The sequence below is a fragment of the Protopterus annectens genome, chromosome 14.part0, assembly GCF_019279795.1.
Source record: "Protopterus annectens isolate FY-2018-M chromosome 14.part0, PAN1.0, whole genome shotgun sequence".
In the NCBI taxonomy this organism is placed as follows: domain Eukaryota; kingdom Metazoa; phylum Chordata; order Ceratodontiformes; family Protopteridae; genus Protopterus; species Protopterus annectens.
This window is the reverse complement of record NC_056748.1, coordinates 967,194,410-967,207,424: the sequence shown is the minus strand read 5'-3', so window position 1 is coordinate 967,207,424 and position 13,015 is coordinate 967,194,410.

The window sequence follows — 13,015 nt, the reverse complement described above, 5'->3', positions numbered from 1 at the left end:
ACAAATTTATATTAAAAAATCCTTTTGTAAAAAATTTTTTAATTGTACAAAGTACAAAAAATAAATATTTAAAATCATTTACGAAACCTAATATGATAAAGTTAAGAAAGTCACCTAAAATAACTTTTCAACTTCAGTACAGTTGATATATTGCAGTTTTCATTCAGACCCGGAGGTTTGAATGCATCCAATTTAACTGCCATATCAATTCTAAATTTTCAAGGATCAAAGAGAAAGGACCACCTCTAATGATTGGAACCACTTGGTCAATACCCATAAAGCTAAAATTGTGACCTGGATTGGTGTTAACATGTTTTGCTAGTGCATTTTCCATCAAAGACTTTTAATTGCATATGAGTGTTGGTATATCCTCTCTTTGAGTTTACGGTCAGTCTTCCCTATGTAAAACGATGGACAACAGTTACATATGTAAATGACTGACTTTGATTCACAAGTGATCTTATAGTGAATAAGGAACTTTTTGTTCCTCACTATAAAGGAGTTGCCTGTTCTAATAAGTTTACACCAATTACAGAATCCACATTTAAAGGATCCCTTTAATCGATTGAAACAATTGGAACTTGCTGAATGTTGTAGCAGTTCTTTTAAATTACTTCCTCTTCTATAGATGACATAAGGGCGAACCCCTAACTTATCAATTAAAGCTGGAGAATTAATTGCTAAGGGCCAATTTTTTAAAATAATGGACCAAATGCTCGATGAGTTCAAGTTGTATTGAGTAATAAAACTCAAAGAGAAATTTCTTCCCTCTTGTATATTAGTAACAGAAAGATCAAGACCAACAGTTGCATTATCAGAAACTGAAGGGACAAGGTCAATTTGGTTCAATAAAGGTTTGTAGAAGCCTTCAACTCATTTAGAATCTACTTCGTGGATAAGCTCATCAACCAATGTTAAAGGGTATCCACGGTTAGTAAATAAATCTTTCAAGAACTGACATTCGAGTCTAAAGTCTTCGAGTGTACTGCACATCCTTCCTGCTCGAACTAGTTGGCCCTTAACAATGGGCTTCTTATGTTTGGGTGGATGGGAACTAGAAAAATGCAGTAAGGAGTTGCAGTAAGTCGGCTTTCTAAAGATCGTAGAATAGAAAACAGTTCTTTTATAGTCCTTGACAAGTCTTACGTCCAAATATTCTATCCCCAATGTTGAAAATTTATATGTAAACTTTAAACATTCAGAAGTAGAATTTAGAGAATCCACAAATGTTTTTGCTTCATCCTCGTTAAAGAATGAATATGTCATCCAAAAATCTTGTGTAGTAAGTGACATACTTCATTAAATTCTCATTGGCCATTAAAAAGTGCTTTTCCCAAAAAGCCACAAATAAATTGGCCATGCTTTGCAAGTAAAACTGCTGGTCAAAAGGGAAAAATTAGAAGACAGGACAATATCCAAAAGTTCAGAAACAATATCTATCTCAGACTGAGGTGCATTTAGCTCCTTTAGGAGAAGTTGAATGTATTCAACTGCCTCGGTGTGTGGAATAGATGTATATAAATCGACAACATCTATTGTCAAGAAATTTGAAACGTAATCAAATGGTATATTATTCATATCAGATAAAAAAGACCATGAGTCTTTACAAATTGTTGGAATTTGTTTCACATATTTAGACAAGATGTTGTCGATTAGCTTTGAACAGGGGTAGGTCATAGACGACCTTCCATCAATCAATGCTCTCATAGGGGGATTGGCTTTGTCCTTGTGTATCTTCGGTATCTTCGGACTGACCGTAAACTCAAAGAGAGGATATACCAACACTCATATGCAATTAAAAAGTCTTTGATGGAAAATGCACTAGCAAAACATGTTAACACCAATCCAGGTCACAATTTTAGCTTTATGGGTATTGACCAAGTGGTTCCAACCATTAGAGGTGGTCCTTTCTCTTTGATCCTTGAAAATTTAGAATTGATATGGCAGTTAAAATTGGATGCATTCAAACCTCCGGGTCTGAATGAAAACTGCAATATATCAACTGTACTGAAGTTGAAAAGTTATTTTAGGTGACTTTCTTAACTTTATCATATTAGGTTTCGTAAATGATTTTAAATATTTATTTTTTGTACTTTGTACAATTAAAAAATTTTTTACAAAAGGATTTTTTAATATAAATTTGTTTATGCATTTTTAAAGAATTAGTTTAATTATTTTAGTTAAACACAGTTTCTTTTGAAGTGATTTAAAACATTTTTTAACAAGATGTTCCAACATATTTAGGTAGCAATGTATTTAATTATACAATGTTATGAACTGTTTCTTTAATTGTACAAAAATTTTTTTGCAGGAAATGATGTTATTTGTTCATTTCCTGTTTTTACTATTCAAATTGGCGTTTTCTAGCTGTCCTAATTGTATTTCTGATGAAGCTGTGACAGGGGTCACGGCGAAAACGCTTCTTTTTGTGACAATAAATTTATGCGTTAAAGAAAAGCACCGCCTTTCGGTTTGGTTTTTACCACTGGTTTGCTTTCCGGACATAAGGTTGCCTGCTTTTGTTTTTCAACGTTTTTTTTGCTTTGGCTACTTGTTTGTCGGTCTTATGGATACAGGCACTCCTGACAGTCCGGTAAGCCCTAACCTTTTTGGGACGGCTACACAACAGAAGAGTTCCAGTAATGTGGACATTGCATCTTTACTTGCTTCGCTAACTCAGAGGATCGAAGCTTTACATTCTCGTATGGATTCCATGGAACAACGCTCTTTAAATGCATCTGGCGCTATTTCGGGCGTTTCTTCAACAGGACACGCTGTATGTAACACTGAAGGGAGTAGTTTCTCCCTTCCAGCGGCTCAACCGCCTTCTAGTTTACCTTCTCGAGGTCGAATACAAACTGGTGGTGGTTCGTTTCCATCTACTGACCTTCCGGCTATAATGAGAGGGACTGCTGATGTGCCCCCACCTTCTCACACTCACAATGGAGTGAGTATGAGTTATGCTATGATGACTAATGTTAATGCGCAACCACCGGATACTAGTAATTTGCTGCGAGGGTCAAATACTGTTTCGGATGAGGGAAATTCGTCCCTGTTCGTTTGGATTAATAAAGACAATCCTTTTACTTTTCTCCCTTCTGCGACTGACCAGACTAATTATGGCAATAATTCTCGACTTCCGACTGGGACTATTAGAATTAATGAAAGTCTGAAGGTACTCGATTCTAAACTTCTTAGACTTAAAAAATTGCAGCTTGAAGCTGCATATTTTAGACAATGCTTGCAAGAAAAGTTAATACCGAAGGGTTTACGGAATAATTTTACGCCTTCCGGCCTGTTGGTCGACCAGTCATATTTTTTAGAGCTTAAATGTTTGTTTCAAGAACAAGGACTTCAACTTTTGAATATAATTGTAAAACATTATGATGCCAATATACAATCACTTATTACTGATGTCAACACTTTAGATGTTGAGATTAAAACTGACTTGCCTTTTTTACAATTTAAATACGATTATGATCGTATATTCTCTAGTATTGATGCCTTGTTGACTAAACTAAAAACTAATAAGAACAAGAAGTTAGTAAGGGATAGGGGAGCTTATCAGGCTGACAAGGCGTATCCAAATTTGCAGTTCCGTCTCCCCACTCCAAATGCTACTGCCCCCAATGAGTCCCCTGCTATAATAGATGAGGACTATGTATTTGATGAAGAAGGGGATGTGGAACATCATGAGAACCCTACAAGTCAGGGAGTGAGACGTAGCAACAGAATCAAGAGTTATACCAATAGTAAAAACAAAAATTACACTAATAAAACAGGACAAATTAATAAAGGTACAGGTAACGACATGAATGAAAAAGGTTTTTTAGGACAACCCAATCGGAGGAGGGTCGCGAACATGAATCGGAGGAAATAATATCAATTTTTGATGGGCCTTCCGAATTAGGTAGTCAACCTCCTCTTCCTGTTATCTACACTAATCAGAAGAAAGATTTTACAATTTATAATTTTTCTTCTTTAGAATTAGATTCTGATTTGGTGGAATTACTGGCACTTGGTTATACATTCGTTCCTAGTACTTATGGTAACATAGCCAAAGTTCTTATTGACTTAAAATGCTTCATTCGAAAATTAAATTTAAAAATGATTTTTAATAATGAAGCTTTGTGTGATCAAAATAAACTTAAGTTATCCAGTGTTTTCAATCCACCAATACAGTCAAACTTGTTACTTTTTGAACAAATGTGTGAGGTAGACATTAGACATCTTTTTACAGGCCTCAAACCAAATGCAAATTCTGAGGGTGTAAACATTTCTATACAGCAGCGTCAATGGCTTAACAACTTGAGCTCTCTGCCTGTCAGGTTTTTAAAACCAGACAAAGGGGGTGGTCTTCTGATTTTTGATGATTTTCAATATAAGGAGAGAATGCTTAAAGTACTGGATTCAACGGCCTATCAAACATCTTCCCTTAATGAGATTCACGTTTCACATGGTCGTATTAGAGGTTACTTTCGTGACCTTTTCTTATCTGGTAAAATAGACTTGGAAACATATAACTATATTGACATCATACCACCTAAGACACCTGTGATGTTCGGAATACCGAAGATACACAAGGACAAAGCCAATCCCCCTATGAGAGCATTGATTGATGGAAGGTCGTCTATGACCTACCCCTGTTCAAAGCTAATCGACAACATCTTGTCTAAATATGTGAAACAAATTCCAACAATTTGTAAAGACTCATGGTCTTTTTTATCTGATATGAATAATATACCATTTGATTACGTTTCAAATTTCTTGACAATAGATGTTGTCGATTTATATACATCTATTCCACACACCGAGGCAGTTGAATACATTCAACTTCTCCTAAAGGAGCTAAATGCACCTCAGTCTGAGATAGATATTGTTTCTGAACTTTTGGATATTGTCCTGTCTTCTAATTTTTTCCTTTTTGACCAGCAGTTTTACTTGCAAAAGTGCGGTATAGCCATGGGCTCGCCATGTGGGGCGAGCGTGGCCAATTTATTTGTGGCCTTTTGGGAAAAGCACTTTTTAATGGCCAATGAGAATTTAATGAAGTATGTCACTTACTACACAAGATTTTTGGATGACATATTCATTCTTTTTAAGGGCAACGAGGATGAAGCAAAAACATTTGTGGATTCTCTAAATTCTACTTCTGAATGTTTAAAGTTTACATATAAATTTTCAACATTGGGGATAGAATATTTGGACGTAAGACTTGTCAAGGACTATAAAAGAACTGTTTTCTATTCTACGATCTTTAGAAAGCCGACTTACTGCAACTCCTTCCTGCATTTTTCTAGTTCCCATCCACCCAAACATAAGAAGTCCATTGTTAAGGGCCAACTAGTTCGAGCAGGAAGGATGTGCAGTACACTGGAAGACTTTAGACTCGAATGTCAGTTCTTGAAAGATTTATTTACTTACCGTGGATACCCTTTAACATTGGTTGACGGGCTTATCCACGAAGTAGATTCTAAACGAGTTGAAGGCTTCTACAAACCTTTATTGAACCAAATTGACCTTGCCCCTTCAGTTTCTGATAATGCAACTGTTGGTCTTGATCTTTCTGTTACTAATATACAAGAGGGAAGAAATTTCTCTTTGAGTTTTATTACTCAATACAACTTGAACTCATCGAGCATTTGGTCCATTATTTAAAAAAATTGGCCCTTAGCAATTAATTCTCCAGCTTTAATTGATAAGTTAGGGGTTCGCCCTTATGTCATCTATAGAAGAGGAAGTAATTTAAAAGAACTGCTACAACATTCAGCAAGTTCCAATTGTTTCAATCGATTAAAGGGATCCTTTAAATGTGGATTCTGTAATTGGTGTAAACTTATTAGAACAGGCAACTCCTTTATAGTGAGGAACAAAAAGTTCCTTATTCACTATAAGATCACTTGTGAATCAAAGTCAGTCATTTACATCGCCCTATGTAACTGTTGTCCATCGTTTTACATAGGGAAGACTGACCGTAAACTCAAAGAGAGGATATACCAACACTCATATGCAATTAAAAAGTCTTTGATGGAAAATGCACTAGCAAAACATGTTAACACCAATCCAGGTCACAATTTTAGCTTTATGGGTATTGACCAAGTGGTTCCAACCATTAGAGGTGGTCCTTTCTCTTTGATCCTTGAAAATTTAGAATTGATATGGCAGTTAAAATTGGATGCATTCAGACCTCCGGGTCTGAATGAAAACTGCAATATATCAACTGTACTGAAGTTGAAAAGTTATTTTAGGTGACTTTCTTAACTTTATCATATTAGGTTTCGTAAATGATTTTAAATATTTATTTTTTGTACTTTGTACAATTAAAAAATTTTTTACAAAAGGATTTTTTAATATAAATTTGTTTATGCATTTTTAAAGAATTAGTTTAATTATTTTAGTTAAACACAGTTTCTTTTGAAGTGATTTAAAACATTTTTTAACAAGATGTTCCAACATATTTAGGTAGCAATGTATTTAATTATACAATGTTATGAACTGTTTCTTTAATTGTACAAAATTTTTTTTGCAGGAAATGATGTTATTTGTTCATTTCCTGTTTTTACTATTCAAATTGGCGTTTTCTAGCTGTCCTAATTGTATTTCTGATGAAGCTGTGACAGGGGTCACGGCGAAAACGCTTCTTTTTGTGACAATAAATTTATGCGTTAAAGAAAAGCACCGCCTTTTGGTTTGGTTTTTACCACTGGTTTGCTTTCCGGACATAAGGTTGCCTGCTTTTGTTTTTCAGTGGTGCCATATTACCATAACACATTTTCCTCCTTGCATTTTGGAGACCTGATGTATTGTTTTCAGACTTTCACCAGGCCTAGATATTGTTTGGTGTGAAGAACCTCTGCCATTTTCCAACCCTACCCTATAGGCAGGACATATGGAGACCATGGAAGATTGTTGTGACATGTAGTCCACACTCAGTACTTGCTGGAGATTCCTGTTACTTCTTCACTGTTGCTGTTAGGCTCCTGGCAGCCTCCCTGGCCAGTTTTGGCCTTGTATTCTCATAGACGTTGGTGATATGTCCACTCCTTTGCAATGTCACTTTAGCCCCATATTTTCACCACCTTTTGATGACTGTCTGCACTGTGTTCCATGGTATGTGCAATGCTGTGGAAATGTTTTGGTATCCTTCTCCAGGCTGATACATCTCAAACATGTGGTTCCTTAGCAGCTTTGTCAGCTCTATGTGAACCATGGCTGTTGGTGTAGCAGGCAACTGGGTATATGTTAGGATAATCCTGGTAGGACAGCTGACCATTATTTGCTGTCAATTAAAGAGTCTCTATAATTGATGGCTGTTGTCTACCCAATAAGATGTACTGTTGCAGTTATATCGAAAGCTGCCTCAACAGAACTGTTGGTAAGCTTCTGAGCCCCCCAAGCCTTTCTGTGTTGGAGGGAAGCCTTCTAGCTTATCAGTGGGAGTGGTAAGCACTAGGTAGCCTATCTACCACAAGGGGAGTGGTTTCTGGCCCAGAAATTGTAGTTTATTGGCCATTTGGGTAGTTTTCCATCTCTTTCAACTTTCTGGTTCAAAATACTGTGTTTGCTCTTGTTTTCAGCCGTTCCTGTAACTAGTCTAGTCCAAGTACAGATTTGCTGTATCCAGGACTGTGTGTAAGCTTCTGAGCCCCCAAGCCTTTCTGTGTTGGAGGGAAGCCTTCTAGCTTGTCAGTGGGAGTGGTAAGTACTAGGTAGCCTATCTACCACAAGAGGAGTGGTTCCTGGCCCAGAAATTGTATCTTGTTGGCTGTCTAGGCAGTTTTTTTCAATCTCTTTCAACTTTCTGGTTTAAAAGCCCACATTTGAGCTTGTTTCCCACCTTTTCTGTAACTTGTCGAGTCCAGATACAGATTTGCTATATCCAGGACTGTTTGTAAGCTTCTGAGCAGTGCCAAAGTCTGCTCTTCAATTTTTCCCTTAGATCTGCTAGTTCTCTCCTCTTCTGCACTTTTACTAGCTTGTTAGTTTAGCACTTTACCAGACTTCTTGTAGCAATTATTGTAGTACACAAAAGTGCTACCAGCACTAAACTTTCTACAAGGAAACAACTCCAGTACTTATTAATGCCCACCCCTCCAGTCATGCTTAAAGATCAGTTCCCTGTGATTTCTCCTATTAACCTGGTAAATTTGGGAATCCTGAGGCAATGTAGCAACTGTCTCATGTACACTGACAACCCTCTCCTCTTACCCCCAACACTCAGACTTGTGAGAGATGCACTTATATATCCAAACTGGAAGCCATGCACTCTCCAGCCAAGACCGGAATAGCTGGTCAAGAGAAGAAGTTCAACACTTGCACCACAACACATGGAACACATAGCCCTCCAGAACACACACCAGCATTGCCTTCACATAAAAACACAAACACACCTGCCTCTGTGGAGGCTCTCAATAAAAATCTAATCAAACAGCAGAGACGTCCAAGGCAGAAATGCACTCAACCACCACAACACAACACTAATCACGAGACACATGACTCTCCTAAACAGTGTGCCACTCAACCAAAGCCCCTGAGGCAAAACAGCATGCCCAAAACACTAGTCATAGGTGACTCAGTAGTGAGGCACACTGATGTCCCACTCACTAGGTTGAATAAGGAGAAAGTAACAGTCAGCTGCCTGTCAGGCGCCAGGATCCGCCACATAATGAATGCACTCAGGTCCCTCAAAAACAGGTACAAATATGACCTGAGACATACCTCCCTGGATTACATGAAAAGAGACATGGAGGAGCTCTTGGATTATGTAGCCCAGGTGGGTACGACCCTAGCCCTGAGCAGCATCCTACCATCACCCAGAATGATACCACAGTACAAACAGAAAATGATTGATTTCAACAATTGGCTAAGTTTCTGGTGTCATTCTAAGGGGATCCAGTATCTGTCTGCCTGGGATGACATGATTGACTAACATGATGCTTTGCCAGAGATGGCGTGCATATGTCACCCCTGGGCTTCTGGATACTGGCGAAGGCTGTTGTCATCCCTAAAGCACCTTTTTAAGTGGTGTTCCAAAGACCAAATTACAACAGTAACAGCTACAAACAAATGCAATTTGAGCGTAATGCTGCTCAACGCTAGAAGGCTAAATCTCAAAATGCACTCGCTTGAAGTACTCTTTAAAATGGAGAACATTGCCATTTGTGCTGTAACAGAGACCTGGTTCAAGGCAGCAGAAAGCACCCCTGCACTACCAGGCTACAACTCATTCCACACCTTTCGGCCCCAGAACTTGGACCGAAGCTCCAAAGGTGGTGGTGTTTCCATATTCATAAAGGATGTGCACACCTCTAGACTGGTAGCCCAACTTAATGCACCTAAGATACTTCAGGTGCAGCTAACATTGGGTAAGACAGCGATTCAGGTCATAGACTGCTATAGGTCCCCAACCATATCCCAAGATTCACACTCTACATTCCTAAGCACCCTGGAGAATATTAGGGTCCAACCTAACACTCTCATACTGGGTGACTTCAGCTACCCCTCCATTAACTGGGAAAACTACTCATGTACCAACACACTTGCCCAAAGCTTTCTGGAATTCATTAATTCCAATTCCCTGGACAGGTTCATTCTTACCCCCACTAGAAGTAGCAACATCCTTGACCTGGTCATTACTAACATGGGCGACCATTGCTCTACACCAATAGTCAACTCCTCCCTGGTTAGATCCAATCACAAGCTAATCACCTTGGAAATCCACATCCCTCCCACCCCCCCAACAAAGGTAACCACCATGAAAAACTTCTCCAAAGCTAACTTTGGGTTCCTAAAAACATAGGTGGCTAACTTCACGGCACCCATGCAAATGGAGAATAGTTGCATGACCACCAAATCATACAAAAATGCACTGTACGAACATGTACACAAATGCATGGATCATGCCATACCCAATAGAACTAAGATGCTCTCCTCAAAAAAAAAAAGGAAGCCAGTCTGGTGGTCCCCTGCCATAAACAAACTCTGCAACAGAAGGAGGAAACTGATACAGAATAAGGTGAAGTCCCAAGACTGGAAAAACTCCCTTATCAGCCTCAGCAAAAGGTTGAGATCCCTCATCAAATCCTCTAAAGCTAGCTATGAAAACAGAATTGCAGCAGATAGTAAAGACAACCACAAGGTCTTTTATAGTTATGTTAAGAATCTCCATGCCAATACGCAGATTTGTTCTGAGCTACTGCACAATGGAACCTCTTATACCGAGCCAACAGATATTGCAAATATACTGGCGGACAGATTCAGTGCTAACTTTACCCCTCTCCCCCCCAAAGGACCAATCACAATACCAGTAGATTGCCAGGCACCCAGTATTATTGCTACACAGGTTAAAACAGCACTGTGCAAGGCCAGGAATACAGCTTCTATGGGACCTGACAGTATCCCTGGCTGTGTTCTACATGAGCTACAGAGTGAACTGGCACCTCATCTGTGTGCCCTGTTCAATCACAGCCTCACCTCAGGCTTTGTCCCTACCAAATGGCACACTGCTACAGTCATCCCTCTCCACAAAGGAGGATCAACTACAGACTCCAGGAACTATTGCCCCATTAGCCTGACAAATCTGATATGCAAAGCTATGGAATGCATCATCATGGACCTAATAAACAAGGATATAGGGAATCCCCAAACTCTGGATCCTACACAGTTTGGTTTTGTGAAGGATAGATCATGCCTACTCAACTTGGTCAACTTCTGTGAGTCAGTCACCAGAGCTGTGGATGAAGGTAAGGTGGTTCATACAGCCTACCTTGATCTGGCCAAGGCCTTTGATACCATTCCCCACTCAGGAATCATAGATAAATTTACTAAGCTAGGCATCAACCCCTATGTCACTAGGTGGGTTGCAAACTGGCTCACAGATAGAATCCACAGTGTGAACGTAGCTGACTCGAAGTCAGACTGCCGACCAGTCATGAGTGGAGTCCCACAGGGTTCGGTCCTGGGTCCTCTCCTGTTTGGTATCTACCTCTCTGAAGTTCAGGCCAACACGAAGGGACTCTGGCTGACAAGGTTCACAGATGATTGCAAGTTGGGAGCTTGTAATACCTCAAATGATGCTGATGTCCTACAGAAAGGCCTCAATGAGACCAATGACTGGTGTTAGAACCATGGCCTTAAGCTCAATACCAAAAAATGTGTCTTCATCCCATTTGGGAAAACCCAGTTCCCTTGAATTACCACATTGATGGTAGTCCACTGAACACAGAAGGTGTTATAAGAGATCTGGGAACACAGGTTGACAGCAACCTTTCTTTTGACCACCACGTTGCCACTGGGGTCAGTAAGTCCTTCTATGTGGCATATCTCATTACTAAGGGTTTTGCATCCAGGAAGAAAGAGGTCATTGTCTCCCTCTACTCCTCCCTCATTTGGCCAATCATTGAGTACAATGCCTCATTTGGCATGTACCTCACTAGACACCTGCAACAACTGGAGGGGCCACAAAAGTACCTCACAAAGAGGATCCTAGGCCTTAAACACATGTCCTATATGGACAGACTCAAAAAACTCCAACTCTTCTCTGTCTCATATCACCTACTTAGAGGCAATTTCTGCTTGACTTACAAAGCCGTATCTGACCCAGCTCTGTTAAAAATACTACATCTAAAGAAATCCCAATCCCTCCACACCACATGCTCCAGAGACCTCAACCTCATTACCACAATCAACAGAACATGCTGGAGGGACAGGTTCATAACCCAGAGACTGCCCATGCTATGGAATAGACTTCCCATACATGTCAAGCAGAGCACCTCACTGGCCTTCTTCAAAAGAAATCTTGATGAGTGGATGGGAAATAGAAAATTCACCCTGGGGATCCCTCCAATGGCTCTACTCGACAGAAGCACTAGGAACTAAGGTTGGGTGGCACGATGCCAGGGTAATCCTATAGACTAGGCTTGTAAAGGCTCCAGGGCCATTAGCCTAGTACACACCTTTAAACACAGTACTAGCTTCAGCCTGTGCACACATATGCATCTAGGTTGTTGTACTATTGTTATGTGTCATTGTTGTTCCCCTAACAGATTTGTTTGCTTTACAATTGAATTGTAAATATAGGTTTATAAATATAGGTTATAGGTCACATGAAAGGCTGGCAGTATTTTGAACTTGCCTATTGTGCTCTCATTTTTGTATATCACAAATACCTGGCATTCTAACAGGTGTATACACCATTTATGTGCACTGTATACCACTCATTCATACAATATGACCCTAGTTTTGGGCCTTTGTCCCCCCATTTTGTCATTTTTGCCCAGATGTCCTGCAATGACAGGTTGTGAGGTATACTACAGATATGTGACATCTCCTGCAAATAGGCCCCTGTGATGACCACCATGATGCAGTGCAGTAAACATCACCACAGGTTAACATGCAGATATTGCCAAATGGCTGAGTATAACAGTTGCGTGCATAGTCACATGCATTAACTTTAGCATGCCTGGGGTACTGGTGAGCCAGAACAGGAAAACCCCATACTTACTGCATTCAGGCTGCTGTCCCATGTGCAGATCAGAGGGACCTATGTAGTTGTGAGGGAGAGGTATTGTCAGCAGATTCACATTAGGCATTAGTACAAGATGAAAGCTACATTTCTGCACAGGTACAGTACACACTAAGATATTATACAATTTGCTGTTCTTCACCATAGATGTGCACTTATGTGCATTACTACACCCCACCCACTAATCCATTTTGCACTGATATATGCATCTAGAGACTCTGTAGAAGACAGTTTAAATGCTACCTCATTACATTGATGTGCACTTTGGCCTTACCTGGAGGCTCCTCACGTGTTCCTGGGGGCCAGCCACCTCCACGACTGCTGTTTCCAGTGTTTGAATTCATGTGGGAGCTACCCCAAGGTTGGGAAGGAGCTCCTCTGTCACTGTAAGTGGGGCCTATGTGACTGACCCTCCACCGATAGCAGTATGCTCCCTTGCTATAGCAGCAGCCCTTTGCCAGGCATGATGTATCAGGTCAGTTGCTCTGTGCT